Below are 17,868 nucleotides of genomic sequence, written 5' to 3' on the forward strand. Positions count from 1 at the left end.
TTTCCATAATTTGACTCTCAAAAATGAAAGGTATCTGTATTTAACATTAGTCCTCACATAACATGTTTCAAAGACCCATAGCCTTCTTAAATTATAATTTATTTCTTTTGATCTAAAGAAATGTTGAACACAAGTAGGAAGGCTTTTATTCTTAACTCGAAATATTTTTTAGGTTTTTAAATAAATATATGAATTTTAATGAGCCTGACTCTATAAATAACTTATTAGTAGTATCGCCATAGGAAACTTTATTACTCTTATAACTCTTGTCTGGAGTTTAACTATAGGGTCTATATAAGTTCTGTATGTGTTTCCCCAAATCCCCACACATGACATGTTTACCGTTCAAAATCTTAAAATGTCACTATGGTTTGATGGATGTTCCTTTACCAGAATGAGTTCATCCAAGACAGTTTTATCCACTTGTTCAGAGTGGAAGCTCGTCAGAGCTGCAGATTTTGGCTCTGATTGGCCCAGGTACATCAGAGCAACTTTTTCATTCATGGAGACTTTGCTGCTGTCGCAACACCATCTGATAGAAAGTTAGTTTTCACTGTCTCATCTTCAACCTAACAACTGATTGGGCAGGTTTGCTCGTTTCCGCGACAACTGATCCTGAATATTCCACCGTAGATGTGTTCAGGCTCAAGACTACAATCATACCCATCAGTTGTGGACCAGATCAAAGAACGTATGGCTGAGTTACAGACCATTTCTATTTCAAGTCCCTCAATATATCAAACGTTGCCACATCGCTACGGTCACGTCCTCTGATATGTGTCTAGATTGTACAAAAAACATTTTGAGTCAGTCTGATCCCTTCCCTGGGAGGAGTTTGTTAGAGTATGAGGCCTGAAAATGACAGGGTTAAAATGACACAATGAACATGGTGGACTTCCATGGGCCCAAGAGACTTTTTGCAGGTTTTAGTGCAGGGGTGTCGAACTCATTTTAATTTCAGGCCACATCAACAGAGCTGGTAGAGTAGCCAAAAATTGTACTAAAGTAAAAGTACTGTTACTTCAGAATAATATGACTCAAGTAGAAGTAAAAAGTAGTCCTCCAAATAATTACTTGAGTAAAAGTAAAAAAGTACTTGGTGAAAAAACTAAAGTACTGATTAACTGTTGAGTAAAGGCTGAATTATTTTTTAACACAACCATTCAGACAGACAAAAGTACAAAATAATCATCTTCAGGCAACTTAAATCAATAAAATAAAATGAATAAAAAATATCTTAAATTAAAATAATCTTAAAGTGAATTCAAGTACTAAAATAAGTAAAACAGAATAAAAAAATAAATTAAGCACAAGTAGCACAAAATGTCAAGCCTTTGTACTTTTCTTTTTTAATCAGGCAGAACTAGAACAATCATGAACTCATAGAAACTCTGTGTGTGTTTGAGTCTGTGTAAATGTGACAAAACATGTAAAAACTAACATTTTTCCCAAAGAATCACTCAGTGATGTCATGAGATTGATGCGTACGTGGATAAAAGGGATAGAAGAAAAGTAACAGCTCAACGTAGCCTAATGTAGCGGAGTAAGAGGAACAGTTTCTTCTTCACAAATCTACTCAAGTTAAAGTAAAAAGTATAGTGATTCAAAACTACTCCTAAAAGTACAAAATTTCCCAAAACGTACTCAAGTAAATGTAACGGAGTAAATGTAACTCGTTACTACCACCTCTGCACATCAAGATCATGAATGACCTCAAAGGGCCGGTTGTGGCAGTATTTAACGTCGCTGCATGATGGAGGGGGGCTGCTTTGATGAGACAATTATGACCTTTAATTTCTATATGGCCACATAAACAGTTATGACAGGCTGGGTTTGGCCTGCGGGCTTTGGGCTTGACACCTGTCTTACTCTGACACATCACTGACACAGATTTCATCAGTGTAGGTGAAAGTAAACGGTGGGGTTCATCAAGAAATGTGAAATAGGTGGCATTATTGAGCCCATAACACAATTTATTGTGAAATCTGATGTGTGTGCAATCATTGCGGCCCTCTGATGAAAACTCAAAAGCCACATCATTTACCATGAGCAATAGCTCAAGAAGACAGACCAAGTATGGCCAAATATATCCAGTCTGGGAATAGTTTGTTCAGAAATGAGGTCAAAATCACAAATTTAATTAAAAATGGCAGACTTCCTGTACATTTTAGACTAGAGTATGGGTTCTTGAGACTTGGGACATCCCTTTTTACAAATCTACAAATCATAGGCAAAACTAACAAGGCTCTCAATTTTTGAGATTTTCAAGGTGTTTCCATTGAGACGTTTTTTGTCATGCCCATGTAGAGGACCTGTAAAATGTGAACATTTCTGCCTCACCTGATACATGTGCAAAATGTGGTGAGTTTGTAGTATGGAAAAGCTGCCAACAAGGCCATTTTGTTGTGGAGAAAAACAAAATACTGTATAATAAAGATTACCATATGTTGCTCACACCATCAGTGCTCGGGCCCCAGTTATTGCAGTGGATGCCTATCTGACAATACTGTAAATTCATTTAAGTTGACCATCATTTCTCATCTCCCTGCAACAGATTACGGTTACACAGATGCCCTGTGACCTGAATGTTACCCCTGCAGATATTGATTGCCTTGTCAATAATAGTGCAGCTTTGCTAGATTCACTTTCATCACTTTAGATGATGTTACTGCTTAAAAAATAAAGGGCCTTTAACCGTAGGAAGTTAGTTCCCTTGTTGTTACGTCAATAGCTATTAGATCAGATATATCTAAAAAAACAAATCAGGATATGTGCCACAGGTGTTTTTTAAAGATGATTTTCTAGAAAATAAAGTTATTCCAGAGAAGTTTTTCAGTCAGTGTTTAGAACAGATCGTTGCACAGAAAAGGCTGGCTAGAGTCAGAAACAACCTCAGATAAGGGACTAGTGTCCATACTGGTTCTACTGGACCTCAGATAAGGGATTAGTGTCCATACAGGTTCTACTGGACCTCAGATAAGGGACTAGTGTCCATACTGGTTCTACTGGACCTCAGATAAGGGATTAGTGTCCATACTGGTTCTACTGGACCTCAGATAAGGGACTAGTGTCCATACTGGTTCTACTGGACCTCAGATAAGGGACTAGTGTCCATACTGGTTCTACTGGACCTCAGATAAGAGATTAGTGTCCATACTGGTTCTACTGGACCTCAGATAAGAGATTAGTGTCCATACTGGTTCTACTGGACCTCAGATAAGGGATTAGTGTCCATACTGGTTCTACTGGACCTCAGATAAGGGATTAGTGTCCATACTGGTTCTACTGGACCTCAGATAAGGGATTAGTGTCCATACTGGTTCTACTGGACCTCAGATAAGGGGATTAGTGTCCATACTGGTTCTACTGGACCTCAGATAAGGGACTAGTGTCCATACTGGTTCTACTGGACCTCAGATAAGAGATTAGTGTCCATACTGGTTCTACTGGACCTCAGATAAGGGATTAGTGTCCATACTGGTTCTACTGGACCTCAGATAAGGGATTAGTGTCCATACTGGTTCTACTGGACCTCAGATAAGGGATTAGTTTCCATACTGGTTCTATTGGACCTCAGATAAGGGATTAGTGTCCATACTGGTTCTACTGGACCTCAGATAAGGGACTAGTGTCCATACTGGTTCTACTGGACCTCAGTGCTGCTTTTGACACTGTAGATCAGCATTTTCTATCATCTATCTGACAGATTCCAGTTTGTTCATGTACATGAGGTTTCTTCAGAACAGTCAAGGGTCTGTTATGGTGTTCCGCAGGGTTCAGTGCTAGGGCCAATCTTGTTCAGTTTATACATGCAGCCGTTGGGAAGTATAATCCAGAATCACGGCATACACTTTCATTGCTATGCTGATGATACGCAGCTCTATTTGTCTATGAGAACAAAAACAGAACTGTTAGCTAAACTTCAGAGATTAATATTGAAGTACAATTTCAAGAATAAAGTCGAAATTTTGAGGATAAAGTTGCATACATTGACTTTTTTCTCCGTATGAAATGTCAAGATTAATGTTGAAATACAATTTCAAGAATAAAGTCGAAATTTCGTGAATAAAGTTGGAATTTTGAGAATAAAGTTGAACTACATTTCGACTCTTTTCTCGAAATTGTACTTCAACATTAATCTCAACATTGACTTTTTTCGAAGTGCATAATGAAAAAAAAAGCTTCCTCCTCTAAAATATATGTATTTTTCTCCTGCCTGGCCCTAATACTCTTCTGTACAAGGTACATAAGAAAACACACAAAAAGACCTGCATAAAGCAATTCCCATTTCCCACCCCCTCCTCTTCCCAGGACGTAGATCTTGTCACAACAGGGCTGGCCATCAAATCATGGTCACTATTCAGCTTGAGTCAATATATTGTAGAAGGGGTTGCCAAGTCTTATTGAACCGTCTCAGTTTGTAATGTAACAGGAGGGATTTCTGTTTTTTTTCCCAAAACATCAAAACAAGTTTATTTGCTATAATAAAAGCATAAGATAGCAGTTGTTGACATTTATTAAGTTGAGAAAACCGATCAGACTCAAACACGATCAAAAGTGGATCCAGTTTCAACTCTGTTTGCAACATGTCTGACATAGTTTTAAATATGCAAAACCAAAATGGAATTCATTTAGGACACAGTGCATAACAGTGGAGAAGAGTGGATTCTTCAGTAAGACATTTGTCTCATAGTGGGGATATACTTGAAAACATTTAGTGTAACTTTGTTTGAGCATCTTATAAGCTGGTGCCTAGAGCAGAGCACTTGTGTGTATTCTCTAAATCAGTGGTTCCCAACCTTTTTTCCTTGTTCCCCCTACTTGTGTCTAACACCAGCCGGGCCCCCGACCCGTACGTACTCGCAGCAAGAGTAAAGTGATTCGTTACAAATCTTTAATTGAAAAAATGAACATTAAATTATGGTTTTTTGATACATTTCTCTTTGGTTTACCCTGTATACAGATGACTTTGTTTTTCTCACCTTCATTTTGTGTCAATGTATAAAATACGCAGAAAAAATAATTGCAAGGACAAAAATATTTCTGAAAAATGTCTTTTAATATGAGTACACATTTTTAACATTTTTCTGGAGTGACAGTACCCTCTGCATTTACCCGGGCTTGGGACCGGCACAAATAGGACACTGGCTTGTGCCCTGTTGAGGCTGCATTACTTTTGTAACTTGTTTTTAATATCTCTCTGTCTATCTCTATAAGATGAGTCTTCAGTTTGTCCTGGAAAAAATGGTAACACATTCATCCATGTCTAATGTATTTGATATAGATTTCTCATGTGCCTAGATGACCAAGTTCTTTTTTCTTTCGTGCAACATGGTGCGACGGTAGGCTGAGCAAGGATCTTTTGAGAGACTGAGGGGGTGATGGTCAGTTTATCAGTATCTGCATGACCCACAGTTGACAACACTTTCACCAAGGTGTTTGCTCAATATTCTCCTTCTTTTAAGATAAGATAAGATAAGAAATCCTTTAATAGTCCCCCAGAGGGGAAATTTCCAGGTTACAGCAGCAAAGGGGATAGTGCAAAACAAGAGGCATCAATATCACACAATATCACACAACAATAATAATAATAATAAACACTATAACACTATAAACAGTATATACAATAATAATAATAAGAAGAATAAGAAGGAGAATAAAAATAGTAATAAATAAAAAAATTCTAGTATACAAAAAGAAAAACAGATGGATATTTACAGATGTTATTTATGCCCGTTGCAGAATGGTTTTTATTGTCAGGATTGTTTGTATTGTTTGTGGTCTACTGTGAGCAGTGCTGGTTGTGTAGTCTCACAGCTGCAGGGAGGAAGGACCGTCTGTAGCGCTCCTTCACACACCTAGGGTGAAGGAGCCTGTCGCTGAAGGAGCTCTCCAGCGCTCTGAAGGTGTCCTTCATGGGGTGGGAGTCCTTCTCCATCATGGATGACAGCTTAGCCATCATCCTCCTCTCTCCCACCACCTGTACTGTGTCCAGAGAGCAGCCCACGACAGAGCCGGCCCTTTTGATTGTTTTGTCCAGCCTCCTTCTGTCTGCAGCTGTGATGTTGCTGCCCCAGCAGACCACTCCGTAAAAAATGGCTGATGCCACCACAGTGGTTGGTTAGGTTGATGTGACACACCCTGATCCTCTGCAGATAACTGTGAAAGCTCAGTCCAGAAATCCTCTTTGCAGATGTCTTTCAAGGACTCCAGTGTTTGAGTAACAACCAAACCTGCAGAACACATATCCACAGCATGAGACTGTAGAATTCCATTTGCTGGGATTAAGACACTAAGCACCCGCACTAGAAATGTGCCACTGTCAAAGAAATGTAGCCTCTTAATTTGAATTAAAAGTCCTGATGCTTCAGTGCACAAATCAAGGGCTCATCATCCTCTGAAATCTCTGACAGGATAGTACAAAGATGTTCCTCATTCTCAACAATGCACCTTGTCACATCATAATGGCTTGTCCAGCAAATTTTAATTAGTTGTCTGAGACAAGGAGCATCACACCTTTCTGACACATAGTGTTGACGGAAGAAGTTATACAGGGAATTGCAGAGATCAAAAAACCTTTTGGCACGTGGCTCATCCTGCATAGCATACACAACCACTAAATGCAACTGGTGGTTGTAACAGTGAATATATGGCACATATCTGTCCAGATTCTTTTGAAGTAGTGCTTGGACACCACCTTGTACTCCACTCATCACCGAAGCACCATCATAACACTGGTTAACTATATTGTCAGCACTGTAGCCAGCCTCAGAAATGTGTTTTAATATCTCAGTGCAGGTGTACTCAGCATCAAGTTGGTGCAAGTTAAGTAATCCAATTAGATGCTCCTCTGGTATGGATTTACTTACAAATCTTAGAATTATTTTTCTACATTTGTCCTATCCCTTGTCCCATCACTTTTTAAACAGAATCCTGCAGTCAGCTTTTGAATACTTTGTCTGTATCTCTGGAAGAACCATGCTGGCAAATGTTGCAATTATTTCATTTTGAATACCTTTAGATGTGTATGTAGCATTTTTATTCATGCTCTTAGCAATAGCAGCTAGCTTGTCATCCTTCGCTAAGGTGTACTCAAATAATTTCAAAAAAAAGACCAGAAGCAATGTCATCATGATCATCAGCATTGCTGGGGTCACGTAAGTTTTATTTTGTTCCACGGAGCCCCAGCTCGTTAACACAGAGAAACTTAATAACATCTCCAATGCTTTTCACATAGTACCGGTTCTTTTCAAGTGCTGTTTTACCGACCAGCATACTATCAACTGTCGCTCCAGACGCCTCTCTGGACTTGTGTTCTGACCAGGTCGCTGCAGCCTGAATATGACTGGCAGGATGCATGTTTCTGCAGTCCCCTTCCACTTTCCAGTTAGTGTAACCACGCACGGTTAAAACAACATCCCTTTCATTACCAACACTGTTATATTTTCGACACTGAACACTGAAATACTCCTGTGTACAAGAATGTGTAAATAAGGCCGACAGGAATATCTTAGGTAGTGTAAGTTGTATTACCCATAATGTTAGCAGGGTAGAAGCATGTGTGCTTCTTTCAAAAAGACAATAAGGCTCACACCCTAAGGTTTTTAAGTCAAGAAGACTAGCATGTCCACTGTGGCTGTTTTCAGAAGAGACCTGTGGCAGGTTACTATATTCCCTCCAGCACTAAAAACCCTCTCTGAGGCTGTGCTTGTTGCGGGGATGCACAGCTACTTTTTCACCAAACGACTAATCAGGGGGAAATTCCTCCATGTAAGTGGATTGCTCTCACTGTCGGCCACTTGGCCAAGTAAGTAACTGCTTAATTCAGCCTACATTTCTGCAGTATCAGAAACTCTGGTGGAGACCTCAGCAGCAGCTGTTATATACAATAATATGTTATATATAATAATATATAATGTAAAATATATAATAAATTACTTGTATTGCCATCCTTTGCACTCACTGTTTTTTTGCAGACTCTGCATATAATAGATGTTTGCTCCTCGTCTCTCTTTTTAAATCCTAACCAGTTCCAGATAACGGAGCTGGAGCCTCGTTTAACAACGAGCTCCTCGCTCTCAGATCCGCCTTCCGCCATGTTTGTTGAGGCTGATTTATGGTTCTGCGTTAAATCCACGCAGAGCCTACGGCGTAGGCTACGCGGCGACGAGCAACGTACAGTGCGTGTCGCTGCGTACCCTACGCCGTAGGCTGTGTTGATTTAACGCAGAACCATAAATCAGCCTTTACACAAACACGTCAGACAAATGACAAATTCACAAGATGACAAATTCTTACCGTGGGGAATTTTGACGGTATATCGTAAAATATCGCCCATTCCTACTGTCAACCTTGTTCCGTTTGCCTTAAAGGCAGCATTTCCTCTCTCTAACTGGACTTCAGTGTCACATGAAAAGCTTGGAATGGGAAACTCTTTTGGCCATTGCTCTGTCCATGACGAACGACTAGAGGAGGGTGAGGGGATAATAAACATGTCATCAGTTTCACCGGAAATGGAAAATCACTACTGAGGCTGACATTGACAGCTGTCTGTGTCTGTGCAGGAGCTGCGTCTTCATCAAGCAAAGGGATTACTTTGATGGTGGATAGATCCTCAAGGTCTCCAGTAGATGTCAAATTTACAAATGTATCACCAAAGTCTTTGTCCTGGTCCTGGATCCTGAAGTTGCCCCTCAATCCACAAGCTCTCCTCACATCATCAACAAGCTCCTCCACGGACTCTGGAATCCTGTTTGGCAGCAACAATTTTCTTTTATCATCTTGACTCAGAAAAACCAGCAGCTTTGCAGACTTCTTTCCAGCCATGCTCAAGAGTGAGAGACAGAGAAAGAGAGCCAGAATTAGATAAGTTCATGTCAAACTGGCTTTGAGTATTAACAGTATACACATCATTTTAGCAGTTTTCATGGAGCTACGAATAAAATTCTTTCCCTCCTCCTCGGGGTCCCTGGTAACAGAGTTACAGAGATGAATAGCTGATTGTTCAGTGTGGACACATTCATTCTGTTTGTGCCTTCTGTAAGAACGTGGTTCATGCACTGAAACCTCTCACACTCGGCTGTGGACACTGGGAGTGGAGACAGCGGGGAGAACTTTGCTCTCTCCTATGACACCGTGACACTAACTCATGAACTCCTTCAGGAGTCTGGGACTGTTTGCGACCTCAACAGCAAGAGTTTTGTGTATGGCGAGAAGTTTTTCATCGCCGTAGAGCATTGGTTCCCAACCTTTTTTCCTTGGAGCCCCCCCCTACTTGTGTCTAAGACCAGCGAGCGCCCCCCCCCCCCCCCAAAAAGAGTAAAGTGATTTGTTCCAAACCTTTAATTGAAAAAAATTTACATTAATTATGTTTTTTGATACATTTCTCTTTGGTTTACCCTGTATACAATATCTGTCTGTCTACCTCAGACACATTCTACGTGCTTTTTTTTTCCGCACTACTTTTATTTCCATCGCAATGTATATACTGTCCTGTAATTATATATATTTTTTTTTACTTTTTACTTTTTTACCCCCTTCCCTGCATGTGTGTGTTAAGTTACCGCTGCTAACATGTGAGTTTCCCCATTGAGGGAGTAATAAAAGATTATCTTATCTTATCTCTTATACATATGACTGTTTTTTTTCCACTTAATTTTGTGTCACCAATGTTTAAAATCTGCACAAAAAATTGCAAGGACATAAAACATTTTTTTGAAAAATGTCTCAATATGAGAGCGAACATTTGTAACATTTTTTCCATTAACAACCTGTCAGAGTAATAGTATGATTAAATGTTGAATAATGATATAATAATACGTTTTTAAGTTTTTATCCTGCTAAATAACTTAGTATTTTAAAATGACCAAAATCTATTTCTAAGTGGATTTATACAGACTTGGATTACTGTATTCCATTAGGTGGTGTTGTGATTTTTTATTTAACATGTGTAAATATAATTTTTACAACTGTATATCCTCAAAGTAGACAAAGTCCCGTCGCCCCCCCCAGAGGGGGCCCGGCCCCAGGTTGGGAGACGCTGCCGTAGAGGATGCACTCGTCTTCATCAGATGGCCAGTTTGATGGATTTAGAGCAGCGGCGCCAGAGACAACCCCGCTGTCATCCAGCCTGCCCTAAGTGCTGCAAATAGTCTTTAAGAGTTGAATTTTCTTTGTATTCACACAAAAGGCATCTCGAGTTGTCTGCTGGTCTTTTTGTGGGTTCAGTCTAGGGTGGCTTTTTGACAAATGGCTCTTAAGGGCATTCCAGGTAGTAAAGGAACAAGGACAGGTTGAATATGTGCAAGGCTACCCACGGCGGCGTCCAAAACGGCTGTGCTGAAGTTTGTAATGCTTCAGAAGTTCCGATCGTCGTGATTTGGTGACACCACAGTCTTTACATTTCCATATTCAGCAGATGACTGAAAAGGGGAGGATGGGGGTGGTTGGAGCATAAGAAAGACCCAAATTACATTGGCATTGTTGGTAGAAGTGGAAGTGACACTGAAAACTCAATTTATAAATATATATTATGAAATATATTATAATAAAATAAAAAATATATATATATAAAATGTAATCATCTTTCTGTGAGTCCTGAGTCCTCATGATTATACAGTAATATAGGGATACACTTCTGTCTTATATGGTGGGCAAATCCTCACGATTACCACTTGAACTGACAAAATGAAGAATGAAAATTATAAGTACAACTTTGATTTTTCTTTTACTTCACGCAGGATATTACCATGTGGTATGATTTTACATGTGACTTAATGCATATGTTGAACATATGGAAGGATATACAAAAAGTCCTTTTGATTTTTTTTATTGCTTTTGACCATATCAGTCTGCCCATGAATTCCACTACCACACAAATTTGCTTTGGCAGTTCGAATTAGGGCTGCAACTAACGACTATTTTAATAGTCGACTAGTCACCGACTATTGAAACGATTAGTCGACTAATCGGATGATTAGTAATTTTTTTTAAATTTAGTGTGAGGTTGGTTTAATTATGTGGCAAATGATAATAAACGCCAGAAAGATGGCACTAAAGCCCTGCTATTTAAGACTGTTTTCTTCATCCTGCTCCCGCTGAATTTCTGACCATTACCGCCTGCTCCCTCAACGTGTGTGTTACACTCCCGCCCCTCCCACAAAACTCATGAATTCATGCCAGCACGGCGCACAATAATAGAGATGCATTGTTTTAGTGTCTTCTCCCGTCCCGCAAGAGAAATGTCCAGACAAATCTATCTGGCCTAATGTTAACATGATCATTGTGGAATTTGATGGATGTGACAGTTTTGTCACATCCATCAAGAATTGACAGTTCATAAGCACCTGACTGAAAGTTAGATGCAAATTCATCATTGTCATGTTCGCACTAAGCCTTTTTTCGCTTTTCGCGCTGCCTCAATTATGATTGAGGTTATATAAACGAGTAGGAAGTGAGTGGCTCAAATAGTAATAAATTACATAAAATAAACAAAGTTAAGAATTAAACGATTTAATAAATGAATCGCTTGGCCATTACATTGCTGTGGAGGGAGAGAATGCTGCTGGCCAACTGCGTCCCAAATCCCACGTCTCTCATCCAAGATGTGCAACAGACACTAAACGCAGTTTCTCCAGATATCTGACTTAATTTAATTTAAAATACTTTTGTCAGGCACAGTCAGGCATAACGTTAAATCTCTCTTAAAGCTAAAATACGCTTAATATCATTTTATTACCAAGGCGGGTCCGTTTCGTTCAACACTCTGACGTGCTTTCTCTTCAAATGCATTACCAGCGTGCTCCGTGATAAGCAAGGTCGGCTTTGCAAACCTTGCAAGTCATCTTTTTGTTCGGGGTATCCAGGCTAAAATGTTCCCAAACTTTTGAAGTTTTATTACCCGCAGCTGCGCTGAGACGCTATCGTGCATTCGCGAATCTCGGCAGAGATTGTATTGAAGTGAGACGCCTCACTCCGTTGGAAAAACACTGAAAAACATTGTCTGGCGACAATTGTCGACAATGGAATTCATTGTCGACTAATGTGATTATCGATTTTTGTCGACAATGTCGACGAATCGTTGCAGCCCTAGTTCGAATTACACTTTGGATTCAGTCACAGAAAATAAAACTCCCTATCACAGGTGACGAACAAGAATAATACTTATCTCATAATAATCATGACCATAACCTTACACCTGATACTCAGCTGCATAACTCAAATGGCATTGAAATGTGACCACTTACCGATTAAACCTTGCTGCTTTTAACTAACGTTATATGAGATGATTGCAAGCCTAGAAGAAAGGAGACATTTGTTAATGAGAGCAAACAAGTGTTTTCCATTGGAACTAGTGATGCACCGATTGTTCGGTAAGCGAAATTGTTCGGCCGAAAATGGCAAAAAAAACACTTTCGGTGTTCGGTGGAATAAGTGGGAAAAAAACCGAACAATTAATAACGGCGTTGTAATATAAGGAAATAGACTGGCCGCTCCGTAACTGTTGCGCACCACATAAATCGTTGGCCAACCAAAACCTAACCACATAAGAATTTTACCTAACATTCACCAGCAGGTGGAACCAAAACAACATAAATCAATCTATTACAGGTGCGTTTAGATGACGAAATCAAACAGCGAAGAGCGTGGAGTGAAGTGGTGCGGTGCAAACATGTCAGCAGTGTGGAAGTATTTTACAGTGGCAAAGAATAATACAAGAATGGCTGTTTGCAATGAATGTTCTGCTCAAATATCTAGAGGGGACACCCTGAGCGCTTTAATGCATTTTTATTGTTTTAAGGCCTACGTTACAATGTTCAGTCAGTTAAGCCTAACGTAAGCTCAAAGATGGCCAAAAAATTTATTTTGCTAATTTATTTATTTTAAGTTATTGTTCTTTGCTGGTATAATGTCTGCTGGAATATTTAAGAAATGCTGGGAAATTAAAAAATGTTTAGTTTTTTATGTTCAACAAATGTTTTCTACCTTGTAATTTTGTAAAAGATTTTTGTCTTTGAAAAGCATGCCTAAATCAAATTTATTTGATTTATGCAATGGTGAAAAAATTGGCAAAATAAATTAAAAACCGCGAAGAACCATGTTCGGTATTCGGCCAAGTGTTTATTATTATTTTCGGTTTCGGCCACAAATTTTCATTTCGGTGCATCACTAATTGGAACACATACAAATACTGTCTTTCCCCTTTTGTTTACACGAAAAATAAGCTTCAACTCACTGAACATTTCGAGAATAAAGTTGAAATACATTTTGACTTTTTTCTCGAAATTTTACTTCAACATTAATCTCGACATTTCGACTTTTTTCTTTTTTTAAACACTGTTTTTATTAACGTTTTCCACATATATAAAGTACTTTCAGTACAGTTCCAGGCAATGATATCAAATAAACACTCTCGTAGACAGAATGGACAGATATCTAAATCATATGATCAGATAAATAAATAAAACAAAGAACAAAAACCAATCAAAAAAAAACAAAAAAAGCAACAAATAGAAATAAAACAAAACTCACGAAACAGCTCCCAAACAAAATAAACTACAATCAAGTTTTCCCAAAAATTCTGCCTCCCTTTCAGCATATATGTGATTTTTTCCAAAGGAAAAGCTGCCAACACCTGTCCAACCCAGAATGTAACACTCGGTCTACTGGTTTTCTTCCAAAATGGTGCAATTGATTTTTTTGCATGTAAAAGACACATGTCTATAATCAGTACTCGAGTTGTAAAAAAAAAATCAGGGGGGATGGTGGATTTTATCATATGGGGACAGATAATTTGTGCTGATTACAAATAATATAATATATTACAAATAATAGCACTGACCAAAACACCTGCAGAAATACTGCAGGAATGACATAGCAGCAGTTAAATGCAGCCTTCTGTAAGCTTTAAATATCCACTGGGCTTACATCAAATACATCAAAACACAACAATAAAAAACACTTTTCTGAACTTATCAATATGACTCTGTCCTTCACAGGATAAGTAACATGGATCACTGCAAAAACTCAAAATATTAACAAGAATATTTGTCTTATTTCTAGTTAAAATGGCTCATTTTAGTAAAAAAAAAATCTCATTACACTTAAAACAAGACTCGTCACTGGAAAAAACAACAATTTTCACCTTTTTCAAGTAGATTTTCACTTGAAATAAGAAGAAAAATCTGCCAGTGGAACAAATTTTGTTGCTTGTAATAAGATGATAAATCTTATCCCACTGGCAGATTTTCCTATTTATTTCAAGTGAAAATGTACTTGAAACAGGTGAAAATTGTCAAATAAGTTATTTTTCTGGTGTTATTTTTCTGGTGATGACTCTAAATGTTGAAATAACAGTAAAACCACATTCATTGATGAAATTACATAAGGGATGGAAAGGGGGGGTGGCAGTTTTACAGGGGGATGATTTGGACCGTTTTTATTTCAGGGGGGGATGATTTGGACCGTTTTTATTTCAGGGTGCATAATGAGAAGTGACCGAGTATCCTGTGTTAGTAGGTGTGAAGCAGGACGCGCTAACGAGCTCACAAAGCGGCGTCTGCTAAACAGTCATGGCTAATCATCGACGTCGTGTGATAAAAGACAGCGTAAAGTTACCTTGTGTATGAGTGGTGTATAAATGTATACACATATTCAACGGTCATGCACATTTCTTACCGATTCCTTTACTCGTTCCCTCCGCGCAGTCTTCGTGCGGGAGAAAAATGGCGGAGAATCTTATGTAGCGTGACGTCAGCACGTACGCCCGTCACGTGACATGCAACGTTTATACTCGAATGTAAAATTGTTGCTTGATTATTATAAGTATGTCAACAACTTTGAAGTGATATTATACATTAAACCAAATAAAAAAATAAACTTAGCGATGATGGGTCAGATCAAGTAGAAATCCCTCCTTATATCAATGGTTGCCCATGTTCCTGTTCTTTTTTCAGTGTGGGTGACGTCACTCGCGCATGGCCTTGGTGATGACGCACGTTCCATTCTGACGTCAGAAACGCTAGGCATAAATAGGCATTTCCACACAGGTTGATTCACTTCATTTCAGAGAGAACGAGTGAGCAACATAAGATACGATCATCTTTATTGTCTACCTTGAGAGAAATCTGTCTTGGACAAAACATAAGATTACATTCCAAACAAAGATCATGAACAGCACTGACGAGATGCCGCAACAACACACGTATCCGGTCTCAGAGGAGGTCCTAACTCCTATCATCCAGAAATATCTGGACAAGCTGACACCGGCACAGTGGGCCATGGTGACGGCCGATGAATGGGACTCGGACATGCAATCCATCCTGGCTGACATGGTAAGCGAAATAGTTCAAACCGTGTCAGCAGACATCCTGAGGGTCTTCTTACCCACGCTGGAACAGCTTCTGGAAGCGGCCCGCCCCCTGGAGTACATCAAGCCTCAGCTAGGAGACTCGCTACACAAAAGCTTTTCTGAGCTCCTCAGCGTCTCACTGGACCAACATGACGCTATGCAAGAGCTGAAGGACCTGATTGAAAAAGAAATAGAGGAGAAGCTGAATTCTAGCATCACTGCAGCCATGAGTGAAGACACGGAGCCCCGCTGTGATTTTTACGTGCCTGCCTTGCTCTCAAATGTGAAGCGTCTGGGCTCCATGGTGTTTGAAGCTGGCAGGTGCCTGAGAGCCCACATGGCTGAGCTGAATCTCAAGTGCCGACCAGCGCGGAAGGCTGGAAAAGCTAACATTGACGTCCCGGAGGCAGTTGAAGCAGTGACTGACATCCTGGTGAAAAGGTCTACGAACTTCCATCCAGAGGATGAATGTTCTATTGTCATGACCGACAGCTGTCGCTTAGAAACTAAGAAAGCAGCCACTAAGATTGTTAAGATCTTCAAGAAAAATCTAAAACGTCGTAAAATGAATATTTGTCGCAGATCAAAGATCTCGTCCACCACGTTCAACATGGGCCCAGTGGTCGAAGAGGTGAAAAAGTATTTCCTTTTACACACCGTATGTCGAGAAAATCGTGAAAAGCAGTTCCTGAACTTTGCCAGGAAACAATTTGACATCATGTTTTCAGATCTGAACGATGAATTTGAAACAAAACAGGAGAAATTTATCTTGAGCATCAAACGCACCTCCAGTCCCCCTCTGCTCGGAGATGACTGTTTACCAGGGAGTGTGCCTGAAAAGGACAAATCAGAGAGTTTATTGTTCAAAACAACAAAGATCAGTTTTGAGAAGCAAAAATATTCTCATCTGAACTTTGACACAATTGAACTGGATGTCCTGAATTTGTTAAGATCTATCACAGAGTCGAGGGACTCTTTAGCTTTCTGCCTTGAGAACATTACGTCCCCCGACCACATGAAGAAGTTAAGCAAGGAGCTGACTCTCAAACTGTGCAAACACTGCCTGCCTGACTGCAAGTATACGCTGCCCCTCGGTCGGCTGGGAAAACCCCTGTCAGACTCAGTGGTCTGTAAAGTGAGAAGCACGCTGGCTGACGGTGACATCTCTCCTGAGATGGTGTACGCCATCACAGAAGGTGCAGTGGGCCAGTTCCTCCAGCAGGTCGTGCTGTGGTTGATGACGGGGTCGGGTCAGACAAAGTATAGTGAGAAACTAGCTGGAGCCCTAATGGACATAGAGAGCTACTTTACGGTCATATTAAACCAACCAAAACAAGTGGTTTCTGAAGATGTTACGACAGCGTCCCAAACGGGTGGAACTGTCGACACGTCACCAGGTCCCCATGAAACTCCTGAAGTCACCGTCACAAATGAGGAACAGAATACTGAAGGGGAAATTCAGAAGCTGACTGCTGACGAAGAGACGCAGTCCTCAGAGGAAAAATTATCTTCTTCCTGCCAATTTATTAAAGAGTCATCCCCAGATGTACTTGTTGGAAAGCAGTCAGATGATAGCCCACTGTGCATAACTGAGAGTTTTTGTGAACATCTGGTGGGAGCGTTGCTAGTAAAGCTTCTTAGGAAATACTACAAGGAAAGAAGACCCTCACTGCAGAAGTTGAAAATAGAGACCATCGATAAGCGTCTGCTGTTTCTTGTGGCTCCTGAATTACAGGATCCAGACCACGCCCTAGCCAGCGAAAATTTCAAAGATCTGGCACAGGTTTTAGGGAAGGACCTCCTCAAAGTGTTTGGTTCCCCAACGAAAATATTGGAGGCCGCGATGTCGCCAGAGGATTCGTCTTTTGATGACACCGTTCTTATCTGTCTACGGTACCAGCTGCAGATAAAAAGAAGACCGCCCAAGAGGAACTGCGTCGCCAGGTTCTTTTCAAGGGTGTGGACAGGTACGGAGAGGTTCATCAGGTCTATGCTTAGAAAACCATCAACCCCCGACCTAACCCACTCTAACAACTCTAACCTCGACGCATAGTTACAATTTTTGGGAAGTGCACGTCAGGCTACGGCGTAGGCTCTGCGTCGATCTAACGCAGAACCATATTTCAGGCTTTACTTTTGACAAAGTTGAGTTTTCTCCGGGTGCTCCGGTTTCCTCCCACAGTAAAAAAAAACGACAACAAAAACAACTTTAAAAGTAATTGGCACCAGCTCCCCGGCACAGCAGATCCGGTTTCCCTCACCTCAGGCGTGATGAAGGTGTTTGAGGACCCGGTTCTGACCCACCTGCGGTTGGAGGCGGGAACATCTTCATGAAACGACTCTAAAACTCACCATCTCAGCATGATTATTTCACTGGAGATGTCGGGGGACTTCAACGCTCACGTGGGCAGCGACAGTGTTACCTGGAGAGGTGTGATTGGGAGGAACGGCCTCCCCGATCTGAACCCGAGCGGTGTTTTGTTATTGGACTTCTGTGCTAGCCACAGTTTGTCCATCAC

Source organism: Cololabis saira, chromosome 13, assembly GCF_033807715.1.
Source record: "Cololabis saira isolate AMF1-May2022 chromosome 13, fColSai1.1, whole genome shotgun sequence".
NCBI classification, from domain to species: Eukaryota; Metazoa; Chordata; class Actinopteri; order Beloniformes; family Belonidae; genus Cololabis; species Cololabis saira.